Genomic DNA, 23,687 nt, shown 5'->3' on the forward strand with positions numbered 1-23,687 from the left:
TCTTGAAAAACAGAGCTGCTTGGTTTAGAGGAGAGAAGGCTAAGGGGACAAAGAGGCTTGTTCTGTTTATGGCCAGAAAGAAGCCCTAAGAAAAGTGGGTGAAGTCTTAGGAGGTGAAATGCAGAACAGCCTGTTTAACAGTTGCCCTGCCTGCTGGTGGGATGAGCCCCTCATAGAATAGTGGGTACCTGGTCTCTCAGGGATTTAAGTTGAAGGTAAATTCTTGTCGGTCATATGCTCTGCACAAAAACAGACTTTCTGTATTGTGCTGTAAATCAGGCTGAAGAAAGTCACATCATATGCCATTTCCCTCAGTTCCAGCCCAGTGAGCCTGTGACACCCCCCTCCCCATCACACGCAGATGTAGAGGTGGGCTGATAGCTACAGGCTGAAACCACCAGCTGTCCGTTGCTGGCTTTTCATTACAGGTATGTTCTAGAGAGGAATTAGATGAGGCAAAGAGCAAACAAAACACTCCTTCTGCATGTCAGAAATCAAATCATCTTATTTGCTCCCATTTCCTCATGATGGTTGTCGTTGTCTCCTTTAAATAATGGTCCATTTCCTTTCAGTTCAGATTACCAGTGTGAGTTTGATTGGTCAGCCATGTGGGGGGAATATGTAGAAGAGAGAACAAATGTGCTTTGATTCCCAAGTGGTTCTACTAGCTGGGGAGTTTCAAAGGCTTCTTTTAAAATCTCAATTGAAGATGGAATAAAGGAAATGTGCTATGATGAAAGCATGTCTGGAACACAGAAGAGTGACAATTGAGGAATTTCTTAAGTGGGGTCAGAGAAGATTCCTTTTCTTAGAGGCGAAGCATATTAAAATGATACATACACACCTAGAACCACAGTATCTTGAAGAAGTTCAGAGACTTTTCCACCACAACTTTCCACGGAGACGAGGAGAGTCTAGTTTTCCTGGCGAAGGTCACAGGGATGATGAAGCTGGTTTTGAACTTTAACCCGAGTCTTTGTGCCACACCATCCGGTGGCACTCTGCCACTTACTGTGTACTACTTATGCTGCTCTCGGGGCTCAGCGCTTCTGGTGACTTAGTTTGTTCAAATCTGATAGCGCTTTGCATTTTCCAGATGTAGATGCTGAGGATATAGCCACCCTCCTGCTGGCTTGACTGAAGTTTAGGGTGCAGTTTAGGCCCAACGTTGTCGAAGGGACACCTTATCTCTATCACTGGGATGAACAAACATATGCCGGTAGCACCCAGCCCAGTCAGGGCGTGCCTGCCTGTGCGCAGGTGCAGCGCGTGGATCCTGTACGTGGCTGGAGTGTGGGCGCCAAGACCCTCCCCCGCCCCTACCTGCGCCCTGTATCTTAACTGCTCCAGGGGCGGCTCCACTTGGTTATCATTCCGGAAACGGGAGGTTCCACTCCTGTGGCTGAACTCATTATCTTCTTCCCCAAACGGCTCCTCCTGCGTGCCCTCGCGTGGCCGGTGCCACCACTCAGGCTTGTCTCCTACACCTGGTGCTGAAGACCCACGTGGAGCCCTCTGAACTTTCATATCCCTCCTGCTGTGACTTGGGTCAGGTCCGTATTGACTAAGCTTTGGCAATAAATACCTAATGGCACCTTCTAACCTTTTCCATCCCTACAGATTTCTGAAACATGAATCTTATTCAATTATTTTCTCTCTCCACAACCTTCACGGGCTCCCTGTCATAGTCATCCATTGCGCAGATGCTAACTGAGCAACTAGTAAGTGCCAAACACTCTTGTGGGCCCTGAAATTGCAGTGTGAAGCAGTTGCAAAGCTCTCTTTTTGGAATTTAAAATATCTTTTGGGCTCAAAGTCAAAACTATCTACAATTTGGCTCAGTGAATCTGGCCTTTACTGCTCCTTTACATCAATCACCTGCAGACAATACCCATAGTCATTGTAATCCACCTGCGCCTGCGGCATTCCTGGTGTCCAATAATGTCCAGGTTCCCTGTGACCCAGCTCAACTCCACTGCGTCTCTGGATTCTTTCTAAATCATGTTCTTGCCCCAACCCCTGTAGTCAGGATTAACGTCTCCCTCACTTATACTGTGTGCATAACATGCTTGAGCATTTAGGGCAGTTCTCATAGTCTGTGTTACTTACACCATGTCAGTCTCCTTCCTGGACAGAGATCAAGCAGATAAACTAGTCTTACCTGTGTTTGAGCTCTTAGCACTTTACTGAGTGCGTGGCACACAGTAGGCGCCTAATACCAATCATTTTGAAATGGTTAGGTGCTGAAGTCCTGATGGTGTGCCAACACCCCTATCAGGTACTTCCCCTTTTCAAATCGACGGAGGAGTTTACACAAATAGATGTCCAATGCAAGAAAGTACCGTTAGGCCTCTAGGTGGCAATGTTACTGTGCTCAAAGCGATGGGAAAATTGTGAGTCAGACTGGAAATTCTACCAGTCCCTCAGGTTAATTCCCTTCCTCCCTCCCTCCCTCAGTCCCTCTGTCCCTTTTTCCCTCCATCCTTCTCTTCCTCTCTCCCTCCTTCCTTCCTCCATTCCTTTCTTCCTCCTTTCTTGTTTTCTCTTTTTTAACCTGTTATCTCTCCTCCCATCTCCATTTCTGTTACTCCATTAAATCTTTTCACAGATTCTTAAAAACCCAGAGGTATAATTGTAAGACTGACAAAAACACACACGGCCTCCTGGAGACCCTGCCTCCTCCCTCAGGCCCTGTGTAGGGTTTTAAATTTTAATATTTCTGTTACATGCCATTAACATTTTGGAGGTCTGGGTGGATGTGATCTTCAGAGATGGGGAGTTAGGAAGCAGCTGTTTTAGAAGCAGCCAGCCAAAGAAATCATTCAAAATGGCTTTCCCACATGTCTGGCTTGTCTATACCCACTGTGCCCGCTCCTGGACCCATCCTGCTGTCAGGGGGCTGCGCACAGTGCTTGGCTTTGCTGGACAGAGCTGGCGAGCGCTGTTTGACCAGGTTTACAGAGGGCCTGGGGCTGTTTCAGCAGATGTTTCAATTCAACTCAGGACAGAAATGGACCGGCAGCATTTCCTGGGAGCCTAATTCAGAGAAGAAGTCAGAGAGCAGGAGGGAGATGGCGGAGACCATCAGCAGAGCTCGGACAGGCAGAGGAATGCAGATGGTTTTGCTCTTTCTACCAAATCTAAATTTCTACCTGCCTATTTTTCCATATTGTCCACTGAGCCAAAAATTTAGCATTTCAAAGGGGGTAATGGTGGAGGAGGGAATGAGTAATTTAAGCATGAAAAATGTCATTTTGCCTCAGAGCAAACTGCCTTTCTATGGCCTGGCTCCTTTTGTGTGGTTTAGACTTCGGCCTATCTGGAAGATCATTTGCCCAGTACTAATAGGAGGGCTCACTGTGCTCCTTTGTTAAGAGGTGTAATGGGACTTCCTCTCACTGTGACAATAGCAGCCACCTAGTGCCACTGATTTCTATTTTTCTGTCACCAAAATTTTCTTCCTTTCACATACACACATACACACACACATGCCCATGTGCACGTGCATGTGCATAAGCCAAGGAAATCTTGGATTTCCACTTGTAGATTTCTCTTTGAGACAATTAAAATCCTCTCAATTTCTTCAACATCTCATTCTTCATTCTTTTCCTGTCTTAGGTTTAAGGTCATTCAGTCTAGAAGAGATCCCTTTACTTTGAATGCAGTTAATTAATCCTACTCTTTGCTCCTGCCAAACTCCTCAGTGTCTTTTGCTTTGTAAACCTGAGCTAAATGTCCCTCTTTTCAAAGTACATATGTTTATTACTTGTGAGTTCTGAGGACCACATGATTATTGTTCAGTACAGCATGTGATTTCACTGCTGTTTATCACTTTGAAAAATTCAGGTACATTTTAAAAGAGGTTTTTAGAGTTTTTGAAAAAAAATATTTTTATTCTGACCCCAATTCTTAGGTTAGTGCCATTCATGTCTGACATCCTTTGGGTGTTGGAGGCCATGCATGAGTTATTAAGTCCTCTGGAAGCTCTAACTTTGCTGTCTGCTGAAACTTCTCTCAGCCTTCCTTAAACATGCCTTTTTTAAAATTTAAATTTAATTTTTTTTTTAAATTTTAGGGAAGGGTCTACAGGGTGTTCGGGGTCTCACTACAAGATCAGACTCATAGTGATCCACCTGTTTACAGCCTCCCAAGAGCTGGGATTATAGGTGTGCGCCACCACGCCCAGTCTCATTTGCCATCTCAGCATGCCCCAGAGGCAGGGCCAGCATAGCAGTCCAGGGAATCGAACCCTTGGCCCCTCTGCCTGCTTGCAGGTGCTTTAATCCACTGAGCTGCTTGGCCAGCCCTAAACATAATTTTAAATACTGGAAGAATTAATAGAAGCCTCTGTCTGATGGTTCCAGAATATGGTGGAAGTTTTGACAGTTCCCAAAGCTCCTTGAACAATGCCCTTTTCTTGACTTCTCACAGGTGGCCCAAATTGCCACAGGTTTGCAATGTGACTGGTACCCTTTGTGACTGTTTCCTAATTTCTTTCTCTTTTGTAGGATTTCCTGTAGTTTGAACAGTAGTTTTGGGCTGCAGGACTGGTCTGGAGTCTTGAGGAAGCTCATGGTTGCCTAATATGAGGTGTACAGCTCTGTGTGCTGTGGTTCTTTCTGCCAAAGGCATTTTTGGCAATTTTCTAAATATTTGCTCATCATGGAAAATGAAACAGTTGAGGAAGAAACACAATGGGCCGAAGAGCATCTGATCAGCTGAGGCCAGAGTGTGGAAAAGGAAACTATGGCTTTGTGGATGAGTGGCTGGGATTCTAAGGTTCCAAACCCGGTCCACCTCCATGTGGCATTGGGAACCTTACTCCACTTCGCTGGGTCTCTTTTCTTTACAGACAATAGAGGTAATCATTGAATATCACATGCTTATACTCAGGATCACATGGGACAATGCAGGCAGAGTTGTTACACAACAGTTGAAACATGCAGAGTGTTGAGTGAGTTATCCATGAGTAACAAGATGCATTGTATGCCTAGAAAGAGTCTTAGAGATCATTTGCCTATGCCTTATTTTACAGATAAGTGTGTGTCACTCCAGTGGCCACCCAGAGTCCCTGAGGTCCGGATGATAGCAGTGTCCTCTCTCTCATAGGTGTAAGCCTCTGAGGGTTTTCCATCGAAGGCTTCTGATGTTAATGAGTGGTGATGCAGAACTTAAATCACACTGGCATGCATTCAGTAAATATTTAGGGAGCAGGTAAAATTGTAACAATACCCAGATCATAGACTCAGTGGTCCTACTGTGCATTAAGAGGAAATCTGATCAATGGTTCCATGTTGTGGCTTCTTACCTAGCTTAGTTGTCCCATTATAAAGCAAGATGAGAGGTTTCTGGTAAGGTCTGCTTCTTTAGCTGGAGGATTGAGAGGAACCATGTGGGTAGATTTATTTCTTAAATCATCCTCCCCAGGAACCTGTGCTGGCTGGCTTTGTAGAGCAAACGGATCTTGTCAGTATTATTGACTTGAACTTTTCCCCCTCTCCAGGTGGATGTCAGTGTCTGTGTCCCCACTGTTAAAACTCTTGGGGGCAGAGTAACTTTAAAGCCATTTCTAGGAAGCCTCTGCTCTTCCCTTTGGCATTTTGGAGAAAGAAATACATTTTTGTCAAGAACACAAAATAATCAAGTCGTGACACCCCTGATTCTGATCATACGGCACACTGGAGCCCATGGAAAATGGTTTAGGGGACACAGTTCTAAATAAAATGCATTCTGGAAGTTCCTTCTTTCGTGAAACTCCAGTTCATTGGTTGGGTTGGCAGGGATTTTAGATTTATACAGAAAAGGGAATGGTCTGATTTTTCCCTCATTCTGAGGAAAGAAGGTGGGCTCAGAAAACTTTGTTTCGGTCTGGTAGTCAGGTTGCTCTGAGCAGCATTACTGTGTGGTCCTCACTGGAGTGAGAGAGTCAGGGAGGGAGGGCTGTGCAGGAGGAATGGCCTGAGTAGTACAGTCAGTCTACAGAAGGATTATCTTTATAGAGTTTTGCTTTCTTAAAAACTCACACCTATTCATTGGAGGAAAACCCGGGAAATCAGATAAACAAAACCAGGAAAAAGTGGGAGAAACACTGCAATACTTACAGCTGGTAGATATGGATCTTTCCCGATCCAGCATGGCCATGTTTTGTGGTAGGAGGACAGAAATGTCCTAACTCCGTCTCTACCATCAATTAAGAATAAATCAGGTAACTACATGTAAATGGAAGTATAACAACAAAAAAACACTGTATACTTGTATACTTTATTTTTCTTATGAAGCATTTAAGTACACTATCTTATTAAATCTCATAGTCACTTTGTCATTTAGGTTTTTATTATCCTCATTTTATAATTAAGAAACCTCAAGACTCAAGAAGGTATAGTGACGTAGATCAATGAAGTATCAGGTAAGTGGCAGAGTTGGGACTTGAATAGGAGTCTTGTGATTTTCAAACTAAAATGCAATCTCTCGTTTCCAGCTACCCATCATTTTATAAAAGCCCTATATATAAGTCAGCCATCATTACAACAATGCCAGGTAATAAACAACCTCAGATTTCAGGGGCTGAGAACACTGACTGCCTACGCTGTCACTGATTGGGCTGCAGCTTCGCTATAATTAGGTGATCTAGTCTGGGCTCACTTTAGAAGCTCTGCTTCAGGCTCCAGACTCACTGGACTTGGTTTAAGGCTGCCTCTTTGGTTCAGGTCTGTTCCATATGTGTTTATTTTGAGGACCAGATTGAAGGGATGCTCTTCTCACAGCAGATCACAGGAATACAAGATCCAAGATAACCACATAAGCATCTTTAAAGCCTCTGTTCCTTCCATGCCGGCACTGTTTCATTGGCCAAAGTGAGACATCTGGCCAATCCCATGTCATCTATGACTTACCATGGGAGCAGAAGGGAAATGAATAGTAGTAATACAAATCACCACAATCTGGCCTCTCATTTACTGTTCTTTGACTCACAAAATATACTTACCCTATTCAAATCATTTAAATCTCACATTCAATCTGCATTAATTTTGAAGTCTAGGATTTTGGAAATATCCCAAATCCTGATATGGCTCCTATCAACTGAGACACCTAGTTATTTGCTTTTTAACCTCCCAACATGTAATGTTGAACAAAGTTAGAATAAATGCTGCAAATGCTCCCATTTGAAGATGGAGAATGATAGTCACTGAACTAGAGCAATTCTGAAGTCCTTTTGTGCAAGTGAGTCAAGTTTTTTATTCCCTGGAGATAGAAGAAGATATTTTTAATAATTGGCACACATAAAGTAAGGTCAAGTACTAACTACATTAGGCTTTGCAGGTTATGTGGTGCCTGTTGCAGCTTCTTTGAAGAAACCAGTGAGAATAATACAAAATCATCCCAAAGTGGCTGTGTTCCAACATCACTTCATTGAGTAAATTGGTTGCAGCAGGGCCTGGCCTTGGCCCCTAGTGGGCTGACCTCTGGATTAGTCTCTTTGCTCCTGGGAGTGACTCCTCTACCCAAATGTTTTCCATGACTTTTGATTCCAGCCTCCAGGAACCCTTCCCTATCCACCAAGGCTGGCCATCTCTGGAGAGAACTGTTGAGAATAAAACTTTCTGTCTTGGCAACTTGCAAGTTTCTGAATTTAGAAACTTTGGGAGCTGGGAATCTTTTTTACATAACACACAGTTAAGGTCTCAGGCTGGTAATATTTTACTTGTACAAGTACTTCAGAATGATTTGATTTTAAACAATGCTATGTGCCAAAGTTACATGTATGAGGCATTTTGAGGGATCTCTTTCTCTCAACATCTTACTTTCGGCTAGTTTGGATACATCAGGCCTGTGTAGCATCATGTCTTTTGTGTTTCTAGGAGCACTTTGTACAACTGAAAAGAATGGCTAGCACCACTTCAGTTCTTTTAGAAGTTGTTATAAAAGATGTGACAGCCACACCCTTAATTTAGTTTTTGCCTTGAGACTGATAAAATGATAAGGTGAAAAATAGTTTTACTTTTCAGACATGCAAGCTCTGGAATTTTTGGAGTTTTTTGTACTCATTCGCAATTCTTCTGGCAAATTGGTCAGCTTGTTTTAAAACTCAACCTTGTCTTGTAATACCTTATTCAGCTAGTAGCAACTAGATTACACAATCAATATTCTGCCTTGACATTTTCTTGTCTAATGCTTCAAGTTCATTAGGCATATTTTCTCTCTTTCAAATCATTCCCGTAAATTTTGCCAAGTACTTACTGAGATAATATGGGATGGCATATTTCCAGTTATCCCTTACAGTTTCCTCCTCATCTACTGCCTTCTTCCCAAACCACATCATATATTTTAGGTATTCATTATGGTGGTGCACCACTTCTGATACAAATTTCTATGCTAGAAAGTGATTGCTTTAATAATGCTGGCTAATAAACTATCCTCAAAGTCAGTGTTCACATTCCTTGGTCTGCTGGTGCATTGTTATTAAAATTCAATTAATCTAGGCTGGGTCCAGCAAATGACCTGTTGTAGGTTGCTCAAAGACTAGGGTGGGCTTTAAGTTCTGCTTTGGCCTCAGAACTTCTGCATACCTTTGCCTTCAGCCCACCCTGAAAAGGGCTGCTGTTACTTGGGAAGAAGCTCTTCTAATGGTGGATATCTGGAAGACTAGCTTAGTTAAATAAAACCACAGCTTTACAAGTCTACTTGGTTCCTGTCCACCAGTATTCGATTGGAAAGAGCAGATTACAAGGGTAGATCTAATATCAGTGGAGGGAACAGTGCTCTGCCATGGTGCTCCAGGGAAGGGAATGGACTTTTTTGACCAGAATTCAAATGATCCTACTTGCATTCATTTTCAAGGTGTTGCTAAAAAGAGAAGGAAAAATACTTTGTGCAAGGTGTCTTAAAAAAAAAAAAACAAAAAAAAAACAACAACCAAAACAAACAAACAAAAAAATTCATTCCCCCAAACATTTGTGACCTAGTTCTGGCCAAAGGGATACAAGTTATCTAGAGCATTTCCAGACTGTGTTCTTCGAAGAAATGGGCACATTCTCTCGTGGCTTCTTTCTATCTCCTGCTGAACTGAGAAGCAGGATTTGAAGAGTTGCTTTGAACCCTTAAATAGAAGCTGCATTTTGGCAATGTTGGGCTACCTACGCAGTCATGCACTGTTATGGGACAAACTTTTTTGTTTTTTAGGGAGGGCTGAGAAGATAGTTCAGTGGTCTCAGCACCTGCCTGGTAAGCCAAGGACCAGTGTTTGATCCTCAGTACTGCATGCTGTGCGGGCCCCACACCAGCCCCGAAACAGGTACAGTGGCACACATCTTTAATTCTAGTGCTGCGGAGGGTCACTACAAGTCTGAACTGCTGTGTAGTGAGACCCTGTATCCAATAAATACCCCCCCTGTTTTGCTCTTTATTATAGCATTCTAGATGACATAATATTGCTTCAGGATTGTTACACAATAGAAAAATGGAATTGTTATTTAAGCTACATTGTATTTGAGTGTCTTTGTTAAAACAACTAAGTTTATTCCTTTCCAAAGAGAGATTGTACTATCTCCATTCCTGATTATTATAAAGATTAAATGAGATGATGTGAAATAAATTAGAACCTAGTAGACTTTTGAAATAAATGACAGTTTAATAAAAATAATGTGTATTATTAACATAATTAACATATAAACTTTGACAAATATATTTCAATGATGTTATGCCTTATATGTAGATGTCCCCCAAAGCCTCATGTGCTCACAGGTTATACTTTTTTGGAGTTGACTGGATTTAGGGTGTATGAATATGGGTTAAAGGTGTGATACTGGGATTAAGGGGGGGGATAATGGAAGCCCCTCCCAGGGTGTGGGTGGAATCCATTCGTGGGCTTTTAGCCTGCATAGAATACAAGGGACAGAAAGAAGGCAGGCTGGCTGCTTGCTGCTGCAGCTGCTTGCCACATACTGCCAGCTGCCTGACTACTTCTTTCACGTGATGCCCATCTGCCTTGCCACTCTGTCTTGGAGCCAACTGACCATTGACTGACACTGCTGCAAACTGTGAGCTGAAATAAACGTTTCCTTCTTTAACTTGTGAGTCTGGTATTTTGTCTCAGCAACAAGAAAGGCAACTAACACAATAGATAACATATTGAAGATAGAAAATATAATATACAAAATCAATTAATACAATAATGATCATTGTTACCTCTGCAGGTATGTACCAGCAATATTGAAGGCAGGCCAGCAAGTTCTACCCCACTGTCAATCTTCATCCCTTGGGGGGTCTTCTTTTTTCTGCCTTTATGTCCCTCAAAGTAATAGTTGCCTCCATCATTTTCTTCCTCAATTGTGGCCCCATTCAATTTCAACTGGTTAGTGCATAAAGTCAGGAGAATAGTGATGAATTAGAGGGGTTTAAGTTAGAGTACTCAGGCCTTTAGTGAGATTTGTTGCAATGTGTCACTGGTTTCCAAAGTAAAGTGCAAGAATATTGGGCATTTAGTCCCTTAGCACCATATTTTCTGGCCTTTTAAAATACAGTTCAGTGTCTGACAGAGCCTTCTCAAATCCATGCCATTTGGGTTAAAGAGAACGGGGTAAAGTATAGGTGGTTCAAGGAAAATTCATCACCATTTCTGGAAATACAGCCTTACATTTAATAACCTATGGACAGAAGATCGATAATATTCTCCATGCATCAGAGGAATGGTAAATTCTCATTACATATTCAGGGCTTATAAAGCAGTGTCAGGAGACTGGCAAAATGAGTGGCTCTAGTGCCTCACAGAAATCTTTCTTCATTCTTCCAACAAGTATTTGTCAAACAGCTTCCCAAGCCAGGGATTTTGTGATAGTGCATGAATGGGATACGTTTCTAAATACAAAGAACTCGCTATTCAGTCTCCACAAGAAGACAATATATAGGACACTCAGAAGGGTGGACTCAGTTCACTCTCATGGGTTCCAGCCTGAGCTGTGGTCCTTAGCAGCTTCATTATCTTGAGCAATTTCCTTACCTGCATTGTGCTTCAGTTACTTCTTCAGCCATATAGAGATAGCAGTGGTAATATATTTCAAAAGGTGGTTTTAAGTATTGAATAAGTTAATATACGCAAAGTGCTTCTAGCACTGCCTGGCACATGGTAAGCACTAATTCCATCATCATGTACTGGCCATCACTGTATATTGAGCAGTAAGCGCCATGATGGCAATGTGTCTTGTCTTTGTTCATTGCTGTGTTTTCAGCATCTAGACATAACTGGGAACTCATGACATGAAATGGATATTTGTTGTGTGAATGGGTCACTGAATCCAATGGCATTCAAGATTTTAGGTCATGTTAGACCTTCCACCCCTGCTAAAGGGTAATAATAATTGAATGCTTACAATGTTCTAGATTCCCTATCATGTGATTCCAAAAGTTATTTCTTCTATTTCCCTGAAACTTTAAGAACTAGGTGTTACCATCATCGGATTTTACAGATGCGGAAGCTAAAGTCCAGAGAGGTAAAGCAATTGAACTGAGGTCATGCAGATGCTAATTAGCAGTTTTAGGGCTTGACTATAGCACTTCCTTGCTCAGTTGCTTGGGGTTTTGAACCAACTCATCCTCTCCTGCCTTCTAAAGTCTGCGTAGATGGCCACATCGATGGTGCCACCAGTGCACTGCCATGCCAGCCTGTGCATCCTTGCACAGGTAAAAACTGCAGCAGGCAAAGGAACTGCGTACAGTGGGAAAGTAACTGCACAGAAACCTGCACTTGGCACACAGCTGCCATGTGTGCTTCACAAGGTTTATCAGCTGAGAGGTGGAGAGCAGGCTTCAGCTCTGAATGCGCTACGGCTCATTGCCTGGGTGGCTCCCATCTTCCTTCATGTTCAGGAAACAGAAGACACAGTTGAACTTTGAGTTAACGGATCTGTTCCATCCATTATTTATCCAGGATAGTGCTTTATCCCAGGAGCTCCTAAAGTGTTCAACAAAGAAGGCATCTCATGTGTATCTGGGAGGTTGTGGGGTATGTAGATGGTTACTGCTTTCTTTTATTCCTGGACAGAAACACAAATGTTTCAGACAGTGTGGCAGAAGCTTACATTTTGTAGACTCTAGCAAGTTAGTCAGACCTCTCTCATTTCTTCTTTGACTCTTTGTTAAATGTAAAATAAAACTCTTTCTAAGTTTCTGCTGGCATGTCGTGGCCTGGGGTTGATTATTACATGAAGAACAATCCTAAGGGCCAAGGAAAACAATAGGTCCTAATTGCTATCCATGTTTGATTTAGCAGCAGCCCTTAGACTTGGGTAAGTTGACAACATTGGTCAGTGGGAGTGGGGCCTGCAGAACTCAATACCTGTGGTGCTTGGCTAGTTGTGTCTGTACATAACAAACTATTGTCTAGTATCAGAGACTCTGGTTAAATCTAGGTCTTCCTTCTCAAGAGGCCTTGGCTAAAAGAACCGTGACTCAATTAGTTAATAATACCCTGTATGTTGGGTGGAAAGTAATGATAACCACAATAATAATGACTACCATGAAAGCAATAGTTAATGTTTACTGAATGCTTCATGTCCCTTTGTTAAAATCAATGCCTCATATGCATTATCTAGTTTAGAAATCAGAACAATTTTTTGTGAGATTTTCATGCAAGACATTAAGCACCTCCTATGTTCTATTCATTGTTTTAGGCACTTGTGATAGATTAGTGAACAAAACAACAGGGGAAAAACACAATGAATATAAAAATAAATTCACTGTGTAGAATACCAGAAAGTGATACATGCTGTGATAAAAGAAAAAGTGGAATGGGTCAAATGGTTTTTGGAATAAGCAAAGGGTAAATCAGGTGGTTACAGAGGAGGTGATATTGGATCAAAGACTTGAGGGAGATCAAAGAGTGAGAGGTGTGGAGAACAGGAGCCAAAGGCATAGTCATCACAGAAGATGAAGCTGGGAGCAAGCTGGGGACTTTTGAGGACTAGCAGGGGTACTAGGCATTGTGGAGAGACTTGGGGGAGTGGAGTGAGGGATGAGGTCAGAGAGGTAATGGAAGGGGTGGATCAGTCAGGAGACGAGTACAATGAGAAGCCACCAGAGGGTTTTGAGCTAACTCAGCTGCCGTGGTAAGTACACAGCAGAAGGAATATGATTACTATGTTACAGCTGAGGAAACATGTATGGATACATGTTTCAGATAGGCTCTGACCTCAGATAGGCTAAGGTCAGAGATTGTAAGTGGCCAATCAGGACGCTGCCTAACTTAAATACTATGCCCATAATGACTATACCATATTGTCTATGAAATAGGCACAAACCTCCTTTCCCTACTGAACCACAATGGGATGTGATTTTTGTTCGATTGTGTAAACAGTTTTAATTTTGTCATCAGTGTATGCCCTTGCCTGGTTGCTTATTTGCAGATTCAGCTCATCCCGAGAGAACCTTCCTTGAGATTCCATTGCTGCCTTTTCTGCCTCATGAAGGATTAGTGAGCACCTAGAGATCATGTTTCAGTTTTGTGCTCACTTGGGGACCAAAAGAATGGTTCCAGGCATTGGACATCCTTAGCATCCTTGCAGTGGCCCCGGGGTGCTGATGGCAGAGCGATCACCACCACTCAGTGGGGAGCCAGGACTCTATTTCATTCCTTTTCCTGGAACCAGCACTTCTCTCTCAGTAGGGGCCCCTTTAATGAATCAATTAAGGAGGGTATTATTATTGGAAGCTGTTTTCAGCCCAATTAAGACCTTTCGACATGTCAGTTGCGATAATAAAAGTGAGTTAAGTCTCAATTTTTCTTTATTAGGGTGTTTATTAGAAGATTGAAATGTTCATTAGGTGGAGCAAAGTGATACATTCATCTTTTGCTCATCAGAAGCACTGTGGAACCTCTGTTGTATTCAGGTCCAATGTGGTGGCCCTTATTTTGCACACAGAGCTGAGTTCTAACTCTGCTTTGGTCCAGGTAAAGATAAATTTGAGGGGCTCACAACTCTGGGGAAGAAATTTTATTTTGTCTCATATGATCATGGGAGAATTGTAGCTCTTGCTCTGGATAGTAAGTAGGTCAGTGTTTAGGATATTGGTGACCCAAGCAAGAGGGCTAGAGTGAGTGAAAGCTTAGGCCAGATTCCATGATTAGGGCAAGGACTGAAATCATAGATTTTGAAACTACATTTTCTGACCATAAAATATATGAAAGAATAAGGAATAAATTATTGATAGTAATACTGCTGTATCTTTCTCTGAGTTTTACAAATCTGGACATTTTCCCTATTTACATCCTATTTATTGAATATTAGGGATTTGCATGAAGTCTCCCCTGTATCCCTCCCTGACTGCCTTATCCACCTGACCTTACTCCCATTTCCAAAACTTTATTAACTCTCATAAATTTTGCATTTGTCATTTCCCATAGGCTGGCTGGCTGGCTGGTTTTCTCTTCACCCCCCCACTCTTTGTATATTTAGTGCAGGGTCTTACTACACAGGTTGGAATTATAGTGATCCTTCCTGCTTTTTAACCTCCCAAGCTCTGGGATTATAGGTGTGTGCCACCATACCCAGTCTCTATTACAGTCTCAGCATGCCCTGGGGGTGGGGCCAGAAGGCAGGCAGGAGACTGAACCCCTGGCCCTTGTGTCTGCTTAAGCAGGAGCTTTAATCTACTGAGCTATATGACTGGCCCTCCCTATAGGTTTTAATATCACTGCTGTGTGGATAAGTATTCATGACAATAAGAGCATTGTTCTTTCTTCCAAATGCTGTACAGTGGTTTCTCACTCATCTCAGAGGTTATGTTCCAGGCATCCCTGTGATAAGTGAAAATCAGCAAGGTCGTGGCTATATATTTATTTTAATATATTAATATGTATTAATACATATAAAAGCTTTATAAACCTTTCCCATACTCTTATAAACCTTTCCCACACTTTTAAAAACCTCTAATATTCTTTTTTTGGTGGAAGTGGGGATTGAACTCAGATCCTTGCGTTTGCCAGTCAAGCACTTATCCTACTGAGCCATCTCCCTGGCCCCATAAACCTCTAATATTCTTAACCATTTTCTAAACTCATAAACCTACGTAATTTTAACCATATATATATATATATATATATATATATATATATATATATATATATATATGGTACAATACTGCAAAATCCCGTGATAGAGTAAAAAATCTGCAATACATAATTTAGACTAATATTTTTTAAACCTTCAAAACAATGAGTCTGAAGAGTTGAACTGGGAAAGAGCAAGGGGCTACTGTAGACATTTTAGTTCACTGCCTGTCTCTTCCTACATCTTGCTTTTATTCATGTTTTGGAGATCTATCCATGTTAACAGACATAGGTTTACCTTATTTTCCTTTTTGTATAGTATTTCATTGTTCATATTTACCCTCATTAATTGATATACTATCCTGTTGCTAAATGAATTTCTACTTTTTCCTGATTACAAATAACACTATAGCACCAAGCATGGAGGCACACTCCTGTAATCCCAGCCCTTGGGAGGCTGAGGTAGGAGGATTGCTGTGAGTTTGAGGTCATCTTGGGTTACATAGTGAGTTCAAGACCAGATTATACTACAAAGGGAGACTCTATCTCAAGAAAAAATATATTACAGTGAACATTCCTAAGCCTTTCTCTTCATTTATAATTACAACAATTTATCTTCGTTGTGTTTTCTTCTACTTAAAAAAAAAATGGAGCAATGCATTTTACATGGTATCTTTTGCATACACACACATTCCACAAATAAATTTCATGGAAAATAATTCTATATGCATGAGGGACATAGAATTATGTGTTGTGCTATTGAGTCTACAGTACTTTGATATACTGTGATATTGAGTTTATGGTATTCTGCTCTGTTTTTTTTTTCTATTCTACCCTGTCCTACTCTGTTTCTTTTTATATTCTATTTGTAATGTAAAATGCTAGTTGTGGCTTACTAAATTGACTTTATGATCCCAAAATGAGTTCCAATATGCAATTGAAAAACTGTTCTGTGAGAATTTTGGTTATTTTGGAGTTTACTACATATTCATAAATTGCTCACCTGAGCGGTTCACTCTTCACTTTTAGCTTTTGGTTGCTTTACTTTACATACGTCCCTTTTAAGCAATAATAGTTGCATATAAAACACTTTCTAGCATGATCTTTTCCATTTTATTGAAAATTTTATTTGTATATATACAGTAATATATTTAAACTTTTGTGTTTTTATCATCTTTCCTCCTTGATTTTTATCTTTATCTTTTTTTGTCTTCTGTTGACTGACAAATTTCTGTATTTCTGCCATCAGTTTCTTATACTTACTATGCTAATTTGGGAGATAAGGACTATCATACTATTCTTTATTGCTAGCTTCCTCAGCACTTTAAAAATATCACATTTAACTCTAAATATTTATAAACAATATCAAATTGCTAAGTAGTTTTATCCTCTCGCTGGATATAGTGTAGACCCAGCAGCCTTCATTCATTCAATTTTAAGACCACTGAATTTCCTCTTGTTATTATTGTCTAAAGTTTAGATTCACTGACATACAAAAATATTATCGATTTTGTGATCAATCATTTCAATTAAATTTACTGATTTTAGTAGTTTTCTGTTTTAATTTCCTATATCCCATGCTTACCTTTCTGGATTCATTTTACTTGTTGAAGTATATCTTTTTGTGTCTTTCAGTGATGATATACTTAACATGTGTCCATAATAGAAAGGTTCTTCTATGTAGTCCCTACTCTTGAACAGTATTTCAGGCTGGGTCTATAGTTCTAGGGTGATCTTTGCATTTCTCCAGCATTTCAAAGTCATGATTCCATTGTCTCCTGTCCTGTATGATGCTGTTGAGAAGTCAGCTGTCATTCTAAGAGGCGTTCCTTGTAGATGACTTGGCTTGTTTTTCTGATGGCTCTCAATTTTTCTCTCCCATTTCTTCCTGATATTCTCCAGATTCACTAGGAGGTTCAGGTGTGGGTCTCTTTCTGTTCAGTATTTGGAGAACAGCTTAATGTGATAACTCTTGCATTATTTAATGTGAAAAAGTTTTAGTTTTCATATTTTCTCTTTTCCAGAACACACCTCATTCTATTAGCAATTTGTCTCTGTTTCTTAACTTCTTTTTAATTTACATTTTTCTGCATGATACATTCTGAGTGAACTTCTCAATAAAGTTATAATATATAAATTACCTCTTTAAATGTTAATTCTAGATTTTATTTCAGTAGCTGAGATTTAAATTCAAGGGTTTTTCTCATGTATAAGGATATTAACTGGGAAGTTTTATCTCTATTCAATTTATTTGGCCTTATAATTTCTTGCTGCTTTTAAATACAGGTTTTGGCTTCATTAGTCTCTGAGTTTTCTAAACATAACTTTTTAAAAGACTCTGAAAGACTTTTACAAAATTAATCTGAGATGCATATGTGTTCTAGTGGGTGATTTAATTCATTTTTTTCTTAGCATTACATTTCTTCATGTGTTTTGAAATTTCAGTGTGCCGGCTTACTATTAGCAATCTCCTCTCCTCCTTTTACTCTCACATTTAATATCCAGTAGTTTTTTTTTTTTTTAATCATTTTCTCCATCTTGTCTCTGGGTCCCTAGGTTAAAGGTAATTATATCTTTTATTCTGCAGGGACACTAATGGTAACACTGACCTAGTTTCCAAATTGTAAGCTACTAAGCTTGATTTTTGATGGAGAAGACATGTATTGATTTTCCTTGGTCTAGAGCTTACTAAAAAGACATGAGGAGGCTGCAGAAGAGGATGCCTCCCGGCCAGTTTCCTGGTCTAAAAATGCACCTACAAGTGGTGCTCAAAACTCATTATTATTTTTGCTATGAGGTATTGAACTCAGGATCTTGTGCTTGTCATGCAAGTACTGTGACACTAAGCCATATCCCTGGCCCTACAGTGAATTAAAAAAAAGAATTAAAAATTATTACAGTAAAAGACACATTGTCATTAATCACTCTAAAATATTTTCAATTGTTTTTAATGCATTTATCCCGTCATTCTTGCTATTTTCTGAAGAAGTTCTAGAAGTCCTCTTCCAAGTTTCTTTATAAGCTGTAATAAAAATACATCTAATGCCGCTGTTGAGTGTCATCTAATGGAAAGGAAGGCTCCTAAAAACATAACAGTGTGCCCTTGTCCGCCATGTTCCCTGAATATGGCACAATGCAAATTTTACCTGTTCTCCAAAATAAAGATGAACATTAAAAGTAAATGTTTTGAGTTGATTCAGGGCATCAAGGAAACCATGGCAATGCAATTAAAAACATTCACGACACCTATTTTTTCTTATAGCACGCTAAGTCTTTCCATTTTAATGTTTAGATCTTTGACCTATTTTGATTGTAGTCGAGTACAGAGTGAGGGATATGGATCTAGTGTCAATCTTCTGGAAGTTTATAGCCAGTTTTCCCAATACTATTTGTTAAAGAGGCTATCATTCCTTTCCAGTATGTTTTTGCCTCCTTTGTCAAAGATCAGATAGGGGCTGGGGAGATGGCTCAGTAGAATAAGCACTTCCCTGGCAAGCGCAAGGGTCTGAGTTCTATTCCCGGTTCCACAAAAAAAAAAAAAAAAAAAAAATAAAACTATAAAAAAAAAAAAAAAAAAAAAAAAATCAGATAGCTGAATATGACTGTGCTTCTCTCCCTATCCTCTGTTCTGTTCCATTGATCCACACGTCTGCTTTTGTGCTAGCACCATGTTGTTTGTATCACTGTAGCTTTGCAATTGGATTTGAAATCCAGGGATGTGAACTCTTCTGCTTTGTTCTTTTGCCCAGGCAAACATACATTAATAAAAATAAAGATGAAAAAATTCCACATCACACATACACAAAAAGTGCTGATAAAGAAGAACTTCCAGAATTGCTTTGAAAAGTGGCAAGAATAATGGGATAAATGTATTTGAAATAAGGTGGAGTATTTTGAGGGTGATTAATGACCATGTTCTTTTACTGTGATAATTTTTATTTATATACATACTATATTTTAAAATCATATTTCATATCTCTCTAGCTAGGTGGCCAAATACTTAGCTAGACTTTTTTTTTTTTTTTTGGTTTCAAAACCCAGAATCCCATTGGGTGCTCTTTAGCTTCACTCATCCCTTCAGATTTATATTGTGTTTCTGGTCCATGCAGTGGTTTATCTTGATATCAAACCTTTTTTTGCTTTGTATTTCATTATTTTATGTCTTATTGCTAGATTCTTGGAGTAGAAGGTGCTACAAAGTATAAATCCTTGTACATTCTTTTCTCTGAATGACTGATCATTTTAATGCTCTCCCTTCTTCCAAGTCAATTTTTAGAAGAGCTTCTAGTATCTTTTTTCTCTTATAAAATATAAAAACCAATTCTGTTCTTAAGTTAGATCTTAATGCTTTTATCTCCTTCCTTCCTTCCTTCCTTCCTTCCTTCCTTCCTTCCTTCCTTCCTTCCTTCCTTCCTTCCTTCCCTCCCTCACTCCCTCCCTCCCTCCTTCCTTCCCTCCTTCCTTCCATAGAGCTCTATTGTTATGCTGTATACCATTTCTCAAAGGTTTGGCCTGAGTTCAACCTTGGTCTGAATCTCCAGAATGATCATTAATTAACTGTGAGATCTTGGGTAAGCCACATGAACTGTAGACCTCAGTTTCATCGTATATTAAATAGAAATAATAACAAAAATGATCTGAAAAGTTCACTATAAGAATTAAGCAGGATAATGACTGTGTGATGTTATTTCTTGACATGATAAAAATGCAAAAATGATGAATACAATAATTATTTTTACATTTGCAGGTAACCCTAAACATAACCCATAGTGATGGGAAGGTTGCTAAGCAATTATTTTGAATAAAAGGCTAGTCATGGGCTATTGTGAGTATGTCAGTAGAGTGAGGAATGTTTAGGAAAGGACCAGGAAGCTATAAAGAATGTTCTCTGAAGCATTTGTCTCCTAAATCTGTTATGGTTTTCAATAACTCCCCTAAAGTCAATGACTGTTTCATGTTCTCAAAGTTAATAGCAAGAAGATGACATTCTAGTTTTATTGGACCAAAACACAAAGCTTAAATTCAAAGACAGCAGAAGTGTAGTAGGGCATGGTCTTGATAAAGAAAGATCTGGATTTGAACATGGCCCTGTCTCACTGGATTATTTACATTGATTCTTTAAAGTTTGATTGTATAACTTATAAAATATAAAAAATGGTAATCCTGCTTCTTGGGGATGTGTTCAGGATGAAGTAAAATAACACCTACATCAGCACATGGTATGTAACATGTGTAACAGGGCTCCCTGGAACCTAACATAACCCATATCTGGATTGCTGTCCCTGGCAAGCTGGCTCACCTCCTTTTCACCTTCAAGATGTCTGCAGTCAGTGGACAGGAAGCAGAAGAAGGAGGCCATGAATTGTCAAAGAAGTTCTGTGGCAAAAGTTGTAGTGCTCCATTTCATACCTGTGTGATAGATACCACTCTGAGGAAAAGCGCATTCATGAACTGTCAAAATTGTTCTGTGTTTCTAGAGGTGGGCGCTCCCTCTGACTTAAGATTTCAAGTCTCAGTGCTGGGGATTGGAGCAGGTGGCTCATCCTCTGTGATTATTTTACTTCCAAATGTCAAACTCTCACAGAGGACTTTACAGTTCTGTTCTTTACTGGAGTCTTTTCTATTCCTTTTCATGCTCTCTTCTACTCTGTCCTTCCTCCATTTCTCTCTTTCAAGCTTCCTTTTATTCGATTTGCATGAAAGAGCTAGCAGAGGGTAGGGAGAAGGGATAAACTGGGTCGTTTTCCTTAAGCACCTGGTAAGATGATTTTATGACAATTCAGTGTGAGACTACTAAGTCTATACTCAAATAGTTTATCTCCCTTTGCTTTATTATTGCTTCAAATGTGTACCCACTCTGAATACCAGTCTAGCATTTAAAAATCAATTATTCCCAATGAGAATTTTGTGGTCCTAACTCAAGTTTAACCCTAGCTCTAATCTCAGAATTGTCAGCTTAAATCCTAATTATAAAAAGGATGGGCTATGTACACTATTAAGAGAGACACTAGGGAAAGGACATTATACAGTATTAACAGTTTAAACTTTGAACACTTCTTAAAAAAGGATAGTCGAAGTCCACTATTGTAGAGACTGAGACATTCTGCCTCTTCATTCAAGAGAGAAGTTACCTAAATAAGTGGTTTCCCAAACTGGTGATGCATCAAAATATTCTGGGCAATGTTGCTATAGCTTTCTGTTCTTGGTCTCTTCTCTAGACTCAAATTAGAATATCTAGAACCTGGTAATCTAGATTATAGCACTGGGCAAGCCCCAGGGGCTCTGTTGCAGCCTGAAGTTGGGACACATTGGACTGAATGTTCCCGGTATCTGTCCTAGTGTGACAGAGTCAAGCTTCTCACAGGCTCTTATGTTTCATTTAACATTTGGAACCCAATACCATTTTTCCTTTTTTTGGTTTTGTTGAAGGAGGGGATGAGTTGGGTCTTATAATATTTTAATATCTCATTGAAAGACAAAGTCCTTAATTTTTGAATTCATTGAAAACTGTTCCCAAACCAAATGAAGGAAACCAAAGAGAAGTAGGTCATAATCATAACTGGTCTCTCCCCCATCCCAAAATTGAGAATAGACTTATATGTTAAGAGTAGAGGAATAGATGATTAAATTTTTTATGTGTTAAAGTAGTTTTCCCTAACATCACTGAATATTGAATCACTTTCTGGAGCAATTGGGTCAGAGTCTCTAGTGGTAGGATTCAAGCACTGGGATTTTTAAAAAGAGCACCCTACTTGATTCTAATATGTAGCTGGACTGAGAATAATGCATTAGAGAATGACTTGCTCCCTGGGGAAAAGATAAAGTTCAACATATCAATACTTGATGAAAAATACCTGTTCCATATTATGCCTAAGATGTTTGATATTCAGATAGATAGTGAGGTTAAGCTTAACAGCCTAGGTTGTATGGTAATAACAATAAACTTCTCTTCTGGAGGATTAGCAACCTAAGTTTGCAGACCAAAATTAGAGAAAAAGGAGGGCCACAAGGAAAGCCAACATTTTGGCCATAGCCTTCCAAGGTCAACTGAGACCCAAGACATGAGAATTTGTACTGTAACGTCACGTAACTCAGTAGTGTCCCAAATTTTCTGATCAAGGAGATTATGGGACCAAAGAGGAAAGTGGTCAATGATGCAGAGTGTGCCTAAGGAGAGTCACATGGAAGAAAACATTCTCTCAGGCTTTCACAGAGAGCACATTGGCCAAGCAATGGCCGTGACTCATCCACATGGCTGCACTGACAAAAGTTCTACAGTCTGACGTACAGGATATCAGGATAAATCCTGAGGGAATTTCACTGACCTTCTCAGACCCAAAAGCTACAACTCTTGTTGCATAGGTCCTGCTTTACCTTGGTCTTAACCATCCAGAAGAAAAGTATAAAAATGAAATATAAGAAGTAAAGCCATACTGTTATGCTGAGCTGTAGGGGACTCAGGCCAACAATTTCTGACATTGCCAGTCAAGCGGAAGACCCAGTACTATTATGGGCTACTGGACTCTTTTAGAATATTTTGCTGAGTTAACGCACCTATAATATTCAAATAACAGAGCTAAACAAAAAAAAGTATACAGATGAATGTCCATTTTGTATCTGTGTATTCAAAATGGTTAGGATAGATAGTTACATTCTCTTCATGAATAGAGGGATTTGTTCTAATAGTGTTTGTAAATAGGATCTCATGTCCGCATCTTGTACAACAATTAACTACTAGGAAAAATGTATGCAATATGTTAATTATTGAAACTGTCCTACCAATTTGGTTTGAAACTGTCTCATTGCTATTTGTTTCTCAATAATATTATGGGAAAAAATTGTAAGAATATCTGCAGCAAAGTGACAACCTAAATGTCAAAAGAGAATAAAACAAGTTGTTGCATGCTAAAAAAAAAAAAAAAAAAGGAAAAAAAAAAAAAAAAATGACAACTTCTAAAAAAAAAAAAAAAAAAAAAAAAAGATAGGCAGGATGTTAGAGCCACACAAGTGGGTGTCCCTGGCTGAGAATAGCAGCTCCTTTCTCATTTAAACAAACAAGCAGGGTAACCTATTCTCTGGCACCTTTGAGGAGCCTGGGCAGGAACTGAGAGCGAGAGGAGTGAAAGAGCATATGATTTTCACTTTAATTTGGAAGAAACCTGGAAATGCTGCGTGAGCTCTTTCTGATATCCTAAAGTATGTACATATCCTCATTTCTATCCTCGCTCTCCCAGACTACTAAGTTAGTGTCTTTGTGTTTAACACTAACCTCAAAGAATCCAAATCAGACAACAATTTGTAACAACCTGGTGGAGTGAAGCCTTCAGACTACAGGCATCACAGTCGTTTTACCTTTCAGGAAAGAAATAGGAACCTTGAAGTGTGGGAGGCAGGGCTAAGAGCAGGACTGGGCTCACTGTGTTATTACCTGAGCCTCAAACTCCATAGCCATTCTGGCTTGCAACAGGGAACCCAATTTTTTAAGATAGGAAGATCCCAATTTAATGTCAAAATTTTTGTTGCCCTCACACTGTAGTCATCTTATAATGACAAACTGCTACAACCACTTAAAATGTACTATTTTCTTATGCAAAACAGATTTACTTATGCAAAACAGATAAATGTGCTTCTGGCAAAAAGCTCACCT

This window comes from Octodon degus, unplaced genomic scaffold (assembly GCF_000260255.1).
Source record: "Octodon degus isolate 3935 unplaced genomic scaffold, OctDeg1.0 scaffold00176, whole genome shotgun sequence".
NCBI classification, from domain to species: domain Eukaryota; kingdom Metazoa; phylum Chordata; class Mammalia; order Rodentia; family Octodontidae; genus Octodon; species Octodon degus.